Here is a 16,828-nt window from a genome sequence, read left to right as displayed (position 1 = left end):
ATGTGGTATATATAACAATGGACTATTACTTGGGTATATGTAACAACGGAATAACTCGGTAATCAAATAGAATAAAATCTTGCCATTTGCAACAACATGGATGGAACTATAATGTATTTTGCTAAGCCAAATAAGGCAGAGAAAGACAGATCTATTTCATTCATGTGTGGAATTTTAGAAACTTTGGTTTCTTAACAAATGTTTAACAGACAAATATAGGGGAAGGGAAGGAAAAATAAGACAAAAACAGAGAGGGAAGCAAACTATAAGGGACTCTAAAATATAGCGAACTGAGGGTTGCTGGAGGAACGTTGGCTGAGGGGATGGGCTAAATGGGTGATGGGTGTTAAGCAAGGTACTTGTTAAGATGAGCACTGGGTATTATATGTAAATGATGAATCACTAAGTTCTACTCCTGAAACCATTATTACACTATACTTAACTAACCTGGATTTAAATTTAAAAAATAAATTTTAAAAATAAAAATAAAATAAATACAAAGCTACAGAAACAAGATACATATAGTTTAAGAAAACATACATAATAAAAGCCAGAGATCATTGTCAATCAGTTCCCAGACTGAGAAATTCTCCTATAGTCTCAGGGCTAAATGACAGGGACTGAGGAGCTTAGGTTGCCACCAACCTAAGCCATGCTCTGCCTACCAAAAGAGAAGAACACCACCTTCCTGGCAGGTTAGAGGAAGGCATTAGGGTCCTTACTCACCCAGCCTTGGAGGAGCCACCTCCTAGCCCACTGCTATGTGTACTTCCTTCCATCTGAGAAAGCCAGAGTCATGTCTATTTAAATATAAAATGTTATGCCCATCCATGCATTTTATTATGAGTGAAGAGGCTAAAAAAAAAAACCTAGTTAGACTAATTAGAATTTTGTGCATTAATATTTGTTCAAGCTTATCCTATAAAAAATAGGGGACGCTATGTAGGAGGAAACCTGGTTAAGGCCAAATTAAGATATTTTGGATTAGAAATAAAAAGAAATGAGAGACTACCAAAGAAATTAGACAAAGCACATATACACACACGTATATGTACAGATCTTTTTCTATTTATGATGTGGTTACATCCTAACAAACTCATCATAAATTTAAAAATATGAGTCAAAACTACATTTACGTTACCTAACAGAGTAGGGTTAGCATAGCCTATCTTAAAGGAGCTCAGAACACTTACATTAGCCTACAGTTGTTCAAAATCATCTAAGACAAAGGCTGTTTTATAATAAAATATATTTTTAAACGTTTATTTATTTATGTATTTTGAGAGAGAGAATGAGCACGTGCAAGGGAAGGGAAGGGGTGGGGGAGGAGGGGGGAAGGGAATCCCAAGCAGGCTCCTTGCACTCAGCATGGAGCCCAGCATGGGGCTCAATCCCATGAACCATGAGATCATGGCTTGAACCAAAGTCAGATGCCCAACTGACTGAGCCTCCCAGGTGCCCTTACAATAAAGTATTGAGTATCTCATGCAATGTACTGAATGAATACTCTACGAAAGGGAAAACACAGAAAGGTTGCATGGGTACAGAGTAGCTGTAAATGTATCACTTGTTTACCCTTCTGATCACATGATCGATGGGTGGTTGTGGCACACTGCCACTGCCCAGCATCAGAAGAGAATGTTGTGAGGCAAAGCACTCGCCTAGAATAAGAGCAAAATTCCAAATTTTAAATATGGTTTCTAACGAATGCACATCACTTTTATATCACTGTAAAGTCAAAAAGTACCCTAAGTCAAACCATCTTAAATCAAGGACCATCTGTATAGATGTATGGATATATATGGATATATATGGGAGATATATATGGATATATACATACACATTTATATATACACATTTATATATATATATATATATACAGGAGATATATATATATATATGGATATATAGATAGAGATAGATACACAAACACATTTATAAATGGGAGATGAGGAGATTGATTGTGTCTATTTTGGGCCTAGCTACCATGAGCTTAATGAAATAAAGCATAAAAAGGAGCTAAATGAAATAAAATATAAGTAAGAATTTAATTAAAACTTCACAGTTAAGACTTCTGGTTTCTGGTTCCAAATGTAAGGAGCTTGGAAGTCACCACTCTAACAATTCAAAGCTGAGCAAACTGAAAAATCAATCATTCTTCTTGTATCCATAAGACAGGAGAAGTCACAGGGCATATCACTGTCCCAAGATTAGAAAGACAGACAAACACATAGAGAGAGACATACTGGAGCGGACACTTAGAGCAAATAGAATCCAGTGTGGGAACGAGCACTGGTACAGAAAAGTCTGAACTGTATTTGATGAGTTGCTGGAGGTTCAATAGGGACAACTCTGAGAGCTAAAATCTCCAGGGAGACCCAGTTTTAGGGATCCCCACACAATAGTGTGAGATATACTTTTAGCAGCTCAGCCAGATTCCTACAGTAAATATTGAGAAAAAAATCACCATGTGCTGTAAGCCAGGGGAAGGGAAAAGGAACCCTTTTCCAATACTTCAGAGCACTCTGTTCTCAACAAAGGGAGACTTGTGAACAAGAGCCTAATGTGTTGGCTTATTATCAGAGCCTTGCAGACCAGGGAATAGAAAATATCCAAATGCAATCCCTTCTAGCCAGTCTGTCCCACCTAAGTGGGGAGGAAATATCTGAGAAACAGTTGTGAAGTTCATAGTCCAGAGACGCTGGCTCACTAGAAGACTGAGACCTGACAATAGGAGTGTCAAGTGCTTCTCCTTCCCCCACACCTTACCACAACATTAGTGAAGCCTAGTTATCCCTTCTATCCAGCTGTCAAGAAAAAATTACAAGGACAATGATTATAAAGCAGTTTTTTTAAATAAAATGTTTATCTTCCCCCAACAGAAAAAAAGAAAAGAAAAAAATTGCAAGCCATACCAAAAAGCAAAAAACCAAACAAAACCAAAACCAAAACAAAATCCACCCCCAAAACCTAAAACCACCGTGTAAAGAAACAAAGCAAACAACAGAACCAAACATGAAAGGGATGTTGGGATTATCAGATGGGGAATTTAAAATATCCATGATTAATTAATATGTAAGAGCTTTAATGGATAAAGTAGATGGGATGCAAGAACAAATGGATAATGTAAGCAGAGAAATGGAAATCTTTATTTTAAAAATCTGAAAAGAGGTACTGGAGATCAAAAACACTAACAGAAATCAAGAATGCCTTTGATCAGGCTTATTAAGAGATTGGACACAGCTGAGGCCAGAATCGCTGCACAAGAGGATGTGTCAGCAGAATTCACAAAATCCAAAAAGCAAAAAGAACAAAGACTGAAGAAAAGCATAGACATCATGCCCTCCAAGGATTGCGGGACAATTACAGAAGGAATGGGAACACCTCAAGGAGAAGAAAGAGAGAAAGGAACAGAAGTGGTATCTGGAACACCATTGACTGAGAATTTCCCCACATTAATTTCAGACACCCAACCAAAGATCCATGAAGCTCAGGGAACACAAAACAGGATAATGCCAAAAAAGTGACAGCGAGGTGTATCCCTTTCAAATGATAGAAAATCAAAGGTAAAGGAGAAATCCTAAAAGAAACCAGAGGCAAGAGAACACCCTAGCCGTGGAGGAACAAAGGTAAGACTTATGTCTGACTTCTCAGAAACCATGCGAGCGAGAAGAAAATGGAGTGAAGCATTAAAGCACTGAGCAGGAAAAAGCAAAACAAAACATGAAAACCACCTAGAAGTTTGTACTCTGTGAAATGATCCCCCAAATTGAAGGAGAAATAAACTTTCTCAAACAAACAAAAATGGAGGGAATGTGCAGACAGTAGACCTACCTTATAAAAGTGTTAAGAGTTCTTCAGGGAGAAGGAAATTAATACAGGTCAGAAGCCCCTGATCTACATAAAGACCTGAAGAGCAGAGAAGGAATACGTGAAGGTAAAGCAAAGTCCATGCTGAGATCTTGCGTGAAATGGAAGTGTGAGTGTGGGGGCAGTCTAGGAGACTGAGAGGATTTGTCTAGTTGGGAATCATTCAGATGGTAGGAGGAGCTCCGTTTCCCAGGTTCTGACAACAATGTGGAAGGATGGGCATAAGCTAAGGAAGGGAGACGAGAAAGGAAGGTACTTTCAAAAACCTGTCTACACTTTCTGTAGTAATAGCACTTTCTTTTCTTTTTTTCTTTTTCCTTTTTTTTTTTAGAGAGAGAGCACACACTGGGGAAGGGGGAAAGGAGGGAAGGAGTAGAGGGAGAGAGGGAAAGAAAAAACAATCTTGACGTGGGACTGGATCCCACAACCCTGCAGTCATGACCTGAGCGGAAATCAGGAGTCAGATGCTCAACCGACTGAGCCACCCAGGCACCCCAGTTACAGAAATTCTAAACGATCTCCCCATTGCTACCTTTTCTCCTCATTCTTCTTCATATGTTACCCATACTGACATGATCCAAATTATATAAGCTTTGAAAAGCTTTAATTCTAATCCATACTCTCCTTCTAACTTGGTCATTTACGAGAGATCCTGGTCCCTTTCCCTCTCTGGGCCCTGGTTTCTTCATTTGGGAAATGGGGACAGTTAGTGAGCCTAGGTAAAAATTTCTGAAGATCCCTGTGGTTTTAATATTCTTTGGTCTAGTTAGGAGAAATCCCAAGAGTTATAAGAAAATTCTTAAGAAGTGTTTCTCTGCTAAAATTTCTGGCATTAATTTCACAGATGCCATGCAAACACCTGTGGTAGAGAAGAAGCTAGTAAAACCAATCGCCATTTACACAGATTACTTGCCATCAGGGCGGTTTGGTTGGAATAAGAGAATGAAAAGTTGGGGCACCTGAGTGGCTCAGTTGGTTGAACGTCCGACTTTGGCTCAGGTCACAATTTCATGGTTCATGAGTTCAAGCTCTTCATCATCTTCTCTGTTGTCAGTACGTAGCCAGCTTCAGACCCTCTGCCCCCTCCCTCTTTGCCCCTCCCTCCCTCCCTGTCTTTCACTCTCTCTCCCCCTCAAAAATAAATAAGCATTAAGAAAAAGAAAATAAAAAGTCAAGAATTCCTTTATGCCTTCAGGTAGCAAATAAAGGACAAGAGTTCTAAGGCCACCAGGATATGGGATTCCAGCTTCTGATTGTGTTTCTCATTCAAATCAATTTTCTTTCTTCCTCTGCCACAAAACTTTCAGACTTCAAAGCAAAGCTACAAAGCCTTCCCTGATCCTGTTCACTAGAGGGGGCCTCTCCTTACTCTCGGTTCCTGCTGGCCCTCACACCTCTCCCATGGCTCTACTCATTTTCCCACGGCATTATAATGATATGAATCCAGATGTGACCAGGGCACCTGGGTGGCTCAGTTGGTTAAGCGTTCCATTAAGCATTCGACTCTTGGTTTCAGCTCAGGCATGATCTCATGATCCATGAGTTCAAGCCCCATGTTTGACTCTGCACTAACAGTGTGAAGCCTGTTTGGGATTCACTCTCTCCCTCTCTCTTTCTGCCCCTCCCCACTCACAATGTCTCTGTCTCTCTCAAAATAAATAAATGAACATAAAAAAAGAAAACAGACATGACCTTCCTTAGTAGACCACAGGCTTCTTGTGTTTATTTATCCCTGATGCTTTGCAGATAGAAGACACTCATTATGAATGAATGAATGGGAGGGAAGGAAGAAGGAAACAATCAGTGCATAGTTCTGTGTGTGGCAACACATGAAATGGCATCTAGATCCCTAAAAGAACCAATGATTCCTAAGTATAGGAAGAGTGTGCACAGTAAGAGCCACACCCAATAGGATACCCAGCTGACTATGAAGACATGTGACTTTGAAGAAGCAATGATCAGGCTCATGATAAAGGAGTAACAAAGAACTTGTTAGTTGAGCCCAATCTGGCTCATTTAAGATTCAAGAATGCCTTGGCATGCCTGGCAGCGCTTCTCAGTGATAAGAGTTATATTTAACAGTAGTCTGCAGGCACCTTAATCCTCTTCTCCCCTGAGACCTCAGTCACGAATGGCACAGCTAAATAGTTCTCATTCTCTCCCCCAAACTCACAGTCATTTCCCTTTATCTACTTCTCAAGATGGTACTTAACCAGAACAGGACAGGTTGTGGACTTGATAGAAGCTGAACACTTCCCACCACCATATCCTTTGTGCAGTAGAAAATTCCACCTAATAAGTGTCTGATTTCAGCTCAGGTCATGATCTCACAGTTCATGAGTTAAGCCCCTCCTTGGGGTCTGTGCTGACAGCTCAGAGCCTGGAGCCTGCTTTGGATTCTGTGTCTCCCTCTCTCTCTCTCTGCCCTTCCCTCACTCATGCTTGGTCTCTCAAAAATAAATAAACATTAAAAGAATTTTAATTAACAAAAGAAAAATCCACTCAAACACAAAGCAAAAATCCTTAAAATTTAATTTTATATTTCTAGAAACATGTATTAACATAACCATAGTAACTGGCAATGGGTCACTGTGCACAGGAAAGCAAGAAAAGAAGACCCTTCCATTTTTTTCCTACATACTTTACACATACTTCACGCATTTCCCCCACTGATGGCCTTTATTTCATTCCAGGATCCAATTTAGAATACCATATTGTATTTGACTAATTTCTAATACATATGATAAAAGTTTCTAATACAAACTTCTAAAAATTGAAGTGTAGTTGACCTAAGACTTAATTCTTAAAGACAAACCACTTACTACCATGTATGATTAGAGAAAAAGTGAAAATAATTTTCCTCTTAGAGAATCAGAAAGAAACACTAATATGCGACATCTTCTCGTCTACCTCTGTCCTTCAAACACCTTTGCCATGTGGAAATTTCCAAAAGGAAATGCTATCAGCAATAAAAGTCAAAGGGCATGTTTTACCTTACACCAAAATAAACTAAAATTATGAAGGTCTGCTTTGTCCCAGTCACACACGAAGATGTGCTCAGTCATGAACTACTGAACGCTTATTTTGTGGAAGAACAGCGCTGTTCCAGCCTCTCAGCGACACCCCAAAGGCAGCACCACCGCAGAGCACAGAATGACTACTTTGTACCCCAACCCCTCTCTTTCCTCTACGCACATTAGTTCTGGTCATTGAGCTGTCACAACAGTTGGCCAGACGGTATTCAACACAGACATCTCTAGACAAGGAAATTAAACCTCCGGAGAGATTCAAAATACCTCTTGAAACTTAATGAGCATCTCATCCATTTGAACAAATGAAAGCTTACATTAGGTTGTTGCAGGATCTCAATGTTAAATATGTGTACAATTCAATTAACTCACACCAACAGTGTCCCTCTGACATTTTTTTCACCCCACTCCCTTCTCAAAGAATGGCGACATAGGCAGATGAGGTCATGATGGAATTTATGTGGGGTTTTGGAGGGAGTGTTTAGTCGGCAGGGCAGAAGGAGAGCCAGACAAGGTCAGAAGCAAGACCTCTTGGCTTCCTCAGTGCAGCAGCTGTTGATAAGGGCTGGCTGGGACCTCCATGAAACCTGAACCAGAAGAAAATCAGGCTGGTGCGGAATAGCCTAAACTCAAGCCTTTGCCTGGAGCTCGGGGATAACGCCACTGGACTCTGTTTCCTTTTCCATAAATTCACTCTACTCTGGCTTCATGTCATTAAATTGTTCTTATTCTATCCATTTAAAGAAAAATCTCAACAAGGGATATTCTAGGGAGAGTCACGCCTCCCACTAGATCCAGGACTACGGTAACACATGATACTAGAGGTAAGAATAAACACACTGAAGCCCAAGGTCTGGAACATCAAAAAACCCTGAAAGTGAAGAGCATTTTCTTGGCTTAACTTATGTGGATAACTGCCTGGATTTGCTGATTCAGTCACCAATATAGACTAATCAAAACCAAATCCAGGAATCTTCTTGAACCCTGAGGTGTCAGGACTTGACCTGCACTCAGTGACTCAGCTGTCACTTTTCAAAAATCCAAAAAGGGTTTGTGTGGGGTCAAACACATTAGCACATATGTATTCTCGATGTCAGGGAGACTGACAGTGGCCATCTGCAGGCCTATAAGGAGAAGCAGAACTTGGGTGAGTGAACATGCAGACCCTTCCTGAGTGTAAGCAGGAATGACCACAGGATGACTCAATATTTTAAAAGATTGATGACACCAAGTGGACACAGGCATAGAGAATGAGAATTTTAATCCCAGGTTTGCTACTGCGGTGAGATCATTAGTAAACCTTTCCAACTCTCTGGGTCCTGTTTCTTGAAGTATAAAAATAAAGTTGAACTACTGGTACTGATTGAACTATGTTTCATGTCTCCCCAGCTCCAAAAAAGGAATGAAGTTTGTTAGATGTTGAACTATGAGATTTCTAAATTTACTTTTAACTCTTTCATGATTCTGATTTTTTTGAAAAATATCAAGTTAAGTGAGAAAAATAGTTCTTCAGATAAGACTTCTGTCATGACAAATGGGACCCTCAGTAACCAAAAACATGTCACCATAGCAAAGGGACTTAGGAAACCAGTAAGAAGAGTATGACCTCAAGAAATATAAATCTGCTTAGCATTATACTCTCTAGCTCCATCAACATCATCATAAATGGAAAGATTTCATTCTTTTTTATGGCTAAGCAATATTCCATTGGGTGTGGGTGGGTGTGTATCATTTCTATATCCACGTATCAGTCGATGGATACTTGGACCCTTTCCATAATTTGGCTATTGTAAATGAACATAGGGGTGCATGTATCCTTTTGAATTAGTATTTTTGTTTCCTTTGGGTAAATACCTAGTAGTGCAATTGCTGGATTGCAGGGTATTTCTAACTTTTTGAGAAACCTCCATACTGTTTTCCAAAGTGGCTGTACCAATTGCGTTCCCACCAACAGTCCAACAGGGTTCCTTTTTTCCCACATCCTCGCCAACACCTGTTGTTTCATGTGTTGTTGGTTGCAGCCATTCTGTGAAGTGATATCTCATTATAGTTTTGATTTGTATTTCCCTGATGAATTCCATATGATTTCATTCCTTTATGGAATTGAAAAAAACAAAAGAAACCAGCAAAGGGAAAGAGAGAGGTAAACCACGAAACAGATGGTCACCAGAGGGGAGGAAGGTGGGGGGATGGGTGAAACAGATGATGGGGATTAAGGAGTCTGCTTGTTACTATGAGCACTGGGTGTTGGATGGAAGTGTTGAATCACTATATTGTACACCTGAAACATATTACACTGAATGTTAACTAACGAATTTAAATAAAAACTTTAAAAAAATAACTAAACATTTAAAAAAAGAAATATAAATTCTCAGTGTAATTGTGTTAAATGAGGGGGATTTTTTTCCCCCTCTTTTTCTCAGTAGAAGATTTCAGTGGTAGAGCAACTGAAAAACATAATCTAAGACCAGGTTCTTTATATTTTGCCACACGGTCACCTTTGGCAAAAGGACCCTTTCTTCCCACTAGCTCGTCTCATGCTCGCCAGATGGCTGCAACAGCTCCAGCAATCCCACACCCAGGACGATGCCCAGCAGAAGAAACAGAAGCCATGTTTCCCCCATTTTGAGAAATGTCTCAATATATCAGCAAGAAAACAATTCTCAGAGATTCTCTGCAGATTTCCAGTCAAGGAACAGACAGACTTTTGAAAGTATACCTTTGCCCACACTAATTATTTGAAGGTGTAAAAAGGACCACCAGAGGTGTTTTGGTTCAACTCAGATTCATGGCCTGGCCCTGGAAACATGGCTGGCAGCCCCTAAAATACATAGCTATGTGGAAAATAAATGCTATTGGAAAAGAAGCAGGGGGATGGCTTTTGTGAGGGAACAAAATTGCTACACAGGGAAGGTCTCCGAACCATCACCATCACACATTATTTTGAAGGAATTAGTTGGATCAATGATCCATTAATATAAAGTTGGATACTGCTCCAATTTGCCACTTCTCTAAAAAGGATATGCTTAGCAAAGGAAGTATCATACCAAAGAGGATGGTGGCCCTTTTACAGTCTCTGATGGATTGGTAGGAAAGAAAACAAATAATAATGTAAAAGATGTCAGTTTCATCTTTCCTATATAACCTTCTTGTATCTCATTGGAGCAGAGGGTGAGGCAAGCAGAAATGAGAGTGGCCTATCAGGAGACTGACTAAATAATACAGACTCAAGACAATGAGGTCCTGAACCAAGGTAAAAAGGAAAAGAGGGAATGATGAGAAGATTCAAGGTTCAAGACACACGCAATAGGCAGAATTGGCAGTTCCTAGTGACAGATTGGATGTAGATGATAAATGAGAAAGGGGATTTTAAAGAGAAGGAGTAGGAGAAGGAGAGAAATGAGAAAAACAACAAACTCATATTGCTGGACAGTTAAATGTGAGATGCCTGTTTGAGTCTGTGTCTGGAGTTGGGTCAACTGCTTCACTAGACTATGTTTCTGTAGGCGGAGAACAGAACAAGAGAAGAGAAGAATGCCTAAGGGCAGAGCCGAGGAAGACCAACATTTAAAAAGGGAACAGGGCAAGAGAAGTGTTCAGAGAGAGATGTAAGTGGCGGGAGAGAAATAGGTCATGCAGTTTAAGTAAATAAATATTTAAAGAGAAAGCATATATGCTAAGTAAACAAAGCCTCTCAAGTCAGCAACTGGTTTTAGCAATTAAAAAGTAGTCTACTCAATGGGGTCGAGCAGTATAAATGTGGAAATAAAACTGCAGTGGCTTCAAGAGGGGTCAGTGTAAATTAAGGGAGTAAGAACCAGGGATGCTGGAGTATCACGAGGAGTGGGGATCACAGGAGGACATTTTATTTTGAGGAAGGAGGAACCCAAGCATACGTACAGGAGGCTGTAGGGAGATGGAGGTTCAAAACTACCAGAAGAAGAGGGAATGATCACATCTATCAATTTTTTAAAAAGTCACTAAGAGATGTATTAATTTAATAAATTCTTTTTTTTTATTTGAGAGAGAGAGAGAGAGAGAGAGAATGAGCAGGGAAGAGGAGCAGAGGGGAAAAGAGAAAGTGAATCTCAAGGAGGCTCCATGCTCAGCAAAAAGCCCAATATGGGGCTCAATCCTGTGACCCTGAGATCATGACCTGAGCCAAAATCAAGAGCCAGGCACTCAAATGACTGAGCCACCCAGGTGCCCCTCAACAAGTTCCTCTTGAGTATCTATCGTTCTCTCACTAGTGGTAAAGCAGAGTGAACAGATAACCAATACTTTTCCAGTAAAACATCACAGCAACTCAAATGAATTCAGTAAGCCAATAATACACACCTTTTACTTAAAGCTCTAGAAATTGGGGGTCTTCCTAAGAAAACATGGACAAACTTTAGGCATTTTCGTACTGCCAAAGTCCTCAGAATGAAAATACATGTGACAATACAGAATGAAAATTCATGTGGTCTTTTTCCCCCTGACATGGAGAGGGGCACTTGTAGGGAAGAGCACTGGGTGTTATATGAAAACCAACTTGGTAATAAACTATTAATAAAAAACTTTTAAAAATTATTCATGTACTCATTCATTGATTCAAGTACACCTGACGTTAGTTTCCGGTGTACAACATAGTTATTTGACATCACCACACTACACTCCATCACCACACAACACTATTGTGATATCAGTAAATCTGTTCCCTATGCTGGGCTTCTTATCCCTGGGGCTTTTTCATTCCATAACTGGAAGCCCGCGCCTCCCACTCCCCTTCTTCCATTTTGCCCATGCCCATAACCCCTTCCTCTTAAGGGTCTGTTTCACATGGTTGGTTTGGATACCTGAACAGACTTCAATTCCCTGGGGCAAGAGCATCACTAGTGGCCTCTCTCCTGGGAGGGGCATAATGCCAGGTCCTCCTAGACCAAGCAGATGGTTTTCAGATTGTAACATCAGAAGAGGACAAGACAGAGAAGCTTCTGTGTATCCGATCCTTCGATGTTTCTTCCATTTCTTTCTGAAAGGCAGAGCAGAGTCTTTACAAAGACCATGCAGAGCAGGTGCAAAGACACTGGTCACAATCAACCACATGGCTCAGGCCTCCACCCCTCAGAGTGGGGTCACCTATGTAACAAACAGCTTCAAGCCAGGAAGCCTTAGGCAATCTTGCAACACTTGATTCTTTTTTTTCCCTAAGTTTTTAAATGTTTATTTATTTTTGAGAGAGAATGAGAGAGACAGTGTGAGCAGAGGAGGGGGTAGAAAGAGAAAGGGAGACACAGAATCTGAAACAGGCTCTAGTCTCTGAGCTGTCAGCACAGAACCTGGTGTGGGGCTCAAACTCACAAACTGAGAGGTCATGACTTGAGTTGAGGTCAAATGCTTAACCAACTGGAGCCTCCCAGGCACCCCTATAATACTGCATTCTCTGGCAAGAGGCATTTGTGGGGTGCCTGGGTGACTCAGTGGGTTAAGCACCTGACTTTGGTCATGATCTTGGCGTTCCTAGGTTCCAGCCCCGAGTTGGGCTCCGTGCTGACAGCTCAGAGCCTGGAGCCTGCTTTAGATTCTATGTCTCTCTCTCTCCCTCTGCCCCTCCCCTGCTCACACTCTCTCTTTGTGTCTCTCAAAAATGAATAAACATTTAAAAACTTTAAAAAAAGAGAGAGACACTTGCTTCTGTCTCTCACTCTTGTCTTCCCGGTATCCACCCTCAAAAATCCTCACTATTCTGATCATCCTTACCTGCCTCCTCTCTGAGAAGTTCACAGCCTCAGCTTCTTTTTGCAAGGATTTCTCCTCTCTCCTGAGAGCTCAAGCCCCAAATTTGCCACCTCTCTAAATCCAGGGTTCTTCAGTCCCCTGCTCCCAACCATTGCTTATGCTGAGAACACTGGGAAAATCACACGGCATACTCCCTTATTTCATTCAGTTCTCCCCTTTCCTGTCTTCTTATCAGAAAGGAATTAGCTGATCTTCCTGTGAAAAAACAGCATGGCTTCAGTCTCCTTCAGCTGCCAGATTACTTTCTTTATAGTACCTTTAACTATGTGTCACATTTGTTTGTGTTCGGTTCCCCTAACCACATTCTAGCACCAGAACAGAAGCTTCATGAAAGTAGCCATTGTTTTGTTGTTCACTTGCTATATCCTTAGGCTCCATAGTGGAACCTGGTACATGGTGGCCACTCAATAACTCTTTACTGGATGATCATGCTCACCCCAGTACATCATTAGCACTACCTCTTGTCTCATTCCACCTCTTCTTCAACATCATTTCCTCCAGGATGCCTAGGGGACTTTTTCATTTTTACCTCTCTCCGAGTTCAATTTATTACCTCTCCATCCAAAGAACCTGGTCACTAAGAAAAGACACAACTTCCAAAACGTAGTGTGACTCATGAAAGAGATAATCTGTACCAAGGTTTAGTGTCAAGACTAACTAAGCTGTAGATAGTTAATATAGAGTTAATACTGACTCATTCAGATCCCAATAGTAGGAGATATGATCCCCAGAACACATAATTTAAAAGTAAAGCAGAGATGGGGCGCCTGGGTGGCTCAGTCGGTTAAGCCTCCAACTTCTGCTCAGGTCAGATCTCACATTCGTGGGTTCGAGCCCTGCGTCAGGCTCTGTGCTGACGGCTAACTCAGAGCCTGGAGCCTGCTTCCAGTTCTGTGTCTCCTTCTCTCCCTGACCCTCCCCCTCTCATGCTCTGTCTCTCCTGTATCAAAAATTAAAAAAAAAAAAAAAACATTAAAAGTAAAGCAGAGAAACACTCCCAGGATGGAAATCCACTCTAAACATCGGCTCCGGGGCGCCTGGGTGGCTCAGTCGGTTAAGCCTCCAACTTCGGCTCGGGTCAGATCTCATATTCGTGGGTTCGAGCCCCACATCAGGCTCTGTGCTGACAGCTAGCTCAGGGCCTGGACCCTGCTTTCGGTTCTGTGTCTCCTTCTCTCTCTGCCCCTCCCCCTCTCATGCTCTGTCTCTCTGTATCAAAAACAAATAAAACATTAAAAAAAAAAAAATAAATAAACATCAGCTCCTCCATAGAAGCAGCCATACTGGCAAACATGATCTATGTTAACTTCTCTTGAACCCTGGACATTAAAGATCTGCAAAAATTAAATTAGCATTTATTGAAGAAAATAAGCTGAATCTCAGTAAGAACAGAAAGGTTGGTGGTTGGCTCCTCTTCTTAGCTCTACAGTAGCTTCAAAAATCATGGGCTTCACAGCCCTAACAGACATGAGAACCCTTTGCCTAGCAGACGCGCCCTGAACCTGCACTATAAGAACAGAAAATGTCCAGCATTCATTGGTCCAGCAACTCACCTAGTTTGTATATTCTGACCATGCTCCACACAGATATCGCTTACCAATGTCTGCCCTAAAACCATCTTATGACATTATCAAGTCCTCCTTCCTCTGTACCCCACTTCTGTCTCTGTTAGAGTGTTTGGGATGTCTTTGGGAGATATCACCATGGGAAGATGCTCCAATGAACCAAACTTTGCATGATCCCCCAGTGCTCTCTGGCAGGGCTTTGAGTATTCTACTGTTGTTGTTTTTTTTTCCTGGTCTCTCGCTCTTTTGTTCCTATCACCAAGTGGAACACAAATCCTGGAATACAGTAGACCCTGAGTAAATGCTTAGTGAATGTCTGAGTTTATTCAAGAAAGAAAGTTGGGAGATTTAAAATATAGCATCTGGAGTTTATCTTGCATTTGATTTCAATGAGACATTAAATACCTAGTCCACCTGTTTTGCCTACTCAGTGAAAGAATTGTAGCAAAGGTAAAAACAACAACAACAACAACAACAACACAGGAACAGAACAAAATGCCAAGCATGTTCGCTTTAAAGAATACAGAGCGGTGTGGAACTGGAAAGAGCCTCCTGCTGTGAAGGAATGGGCAGAGGTCACATCCAATGAGCTCACGGACATGGCATCATGGAAATTTGTCTTATTTGTTCACAAGACACTGCACATATCTTACACGTGCTAAGTAGAAATGGCATATCTGACATACTTATAATGTTTGTTTCTTGAGGAAAATATGACAGACATTATCAAATTCATAGAGAAGTGAGCAATGTGAACATCTTCTCTCCCGAGACTCTTTAAAATTCAGATCTTATCTTTCATCTTCACTCTCTTTATGGAAACATGGGAAGAGAATGCTATTTCTCCACACACGACAAACAGCAATGTAGGGATGAATAGAAGCTGACACTGGGTGTCGGTGTTAGGTGCCACCAGGTGCCATAAAACCAATCTGGTGCTGCCATCCCTTACCATTTCCTAAGAGAATTTAAACACCAGGTACTGTTATGTGGGCTTTCACAAGGTTTAAATTTTGTGCTAAATTTGATGGAGGGAAAGGAAAAGGAAATTAAGAAAAGCAGGGAGAAAACAAAGGGAAGAAAGAAAAATGTAGAAGGCAAATAAAATGTGTCTGTGGATCACCACTTTCCAGCACATTCCAGTCTAGAACAGCTCTCACAGACGTGGACATTTACACTAGGAGAAGAAAGAGGACTTGTCAGTATCAGGAAGAAGAACCCAGGCTGCCCCTCTCCAAAGCCTCTCTTCCCGTCCACCTTCCTGATCTTGCTTGAACATGACCATACGCTCCAGAACACGGACATTTCCTTGCAACTCATATAAACAGTTTCCTGGAAATGCAGTGTGTGGACATGGTAGTGCCACTCTCTGATCCTCAGGGAAAGAAGAGCAAAGGTGAGCATACACTTCTCTCCACCCAAAAGTACTTGATGAATCTTCAGCTGCTAAGAGGGTCCACTTCCGGAATCTTTTACAACGTGACCCAAGAGGCACTTGAAGTAAATGATTTTTATTACCCCATCTTACCATCAAGCTCAGCCTGGCAGTTATTATCTGGTGAGCCTCTCACAGCCTTTTAGAAATTGCCATCTCATAGGCTCACTAAGGGTGCACAGGAAAATATTAGTCATGCTGAGAGGAAGATGAGGTACGGGTAATAGAAAACTTCAGAGCTGGTAGACAGAAACAAGAGCTGACAGAAACAAACAAGACCACAGGACCCAATGTGATGGGCTTCGTCTTCTTCCTCTTTTTTTCTTCCTTCCCAGCAAAAGCTTAATCATAAAGCTACATTTGAATATCTGTTTCCGGGGGTGTGTCTAAAGAGAGATTTTTTTCAGCAGGCAGTTTAATTTCTGAAGATCTGAAATTTCACAATCTCTTAATTTTGTAGCTCTTTCCGACGCGTATGATCTAACTGCTTAGCCTTTTCTGCAACTGTGGCCTTTTTTGATCCCACAGTAAGTTAAAAAAAAAAAATCTTAGGAAGGGTTGTGATTATATGTCTGACAGGAAAACAGGCTAATTAGCACATGGAAGATACCAAGCGAGAGCTAAAATGTTCTCAGCAGGCCTTTTATAAATTGAGAGATAAACCCCATTCCCCAGTACATGTTTTATTTCTCTTTCAGTGGATCAGACAACCACCCCTGGATCCTGACTTACTGCTAAATATTTCTCAACATTACAAAGAGTCATGGGGGGGTGGGGGGAGGAATGTTAAGAATACAGAGCCTGGGAGCGCCTGGGTGGCTCAGTTGGTTAAGCATCCAACTTCAGCTCAGGTCATGATCTGTGAATTCGAGCCTCCCATTGGGCTCTATGCTGACAGCTCAGAGCCTGGAGCCTGCTTCGGATTCTGGGTCTCCCTCCTTCTCTGCCTCTCCCCCACTTGCATGTGTGCACGCGCTCTCGCTCTCTCTCTCAAAAATAAAGAAACATTAAAAAAAAAAAAAGGATACAAATCCTGGTTCTTACTCTAGACCCCATGAATCGGCATTGCCCCTGGGTGACTCTGGTGTACATAATGACCAGAACAAGGAAGCTAGGGGGAAGTTTCACATCCTAAGACAAACACGGTG

This window comes from Suricata suricatta, chromosome 6 (assembly GCF_006229205.1).
Source record: "Suricata suricatta isolate VVHF042 chromosome 6, meerkat_22Aug2017_6uvM2_HiC, whole genome shotgun sequence".
Taxonomy (NCBI): Eukaryota; Metazoa; Chordata; class Mammalia; order Carnivora; family Herpestidae; genus Suricata; species Suricata suricatta.
Note: the sequence above shows the minus strand (reverse complement) of the source record.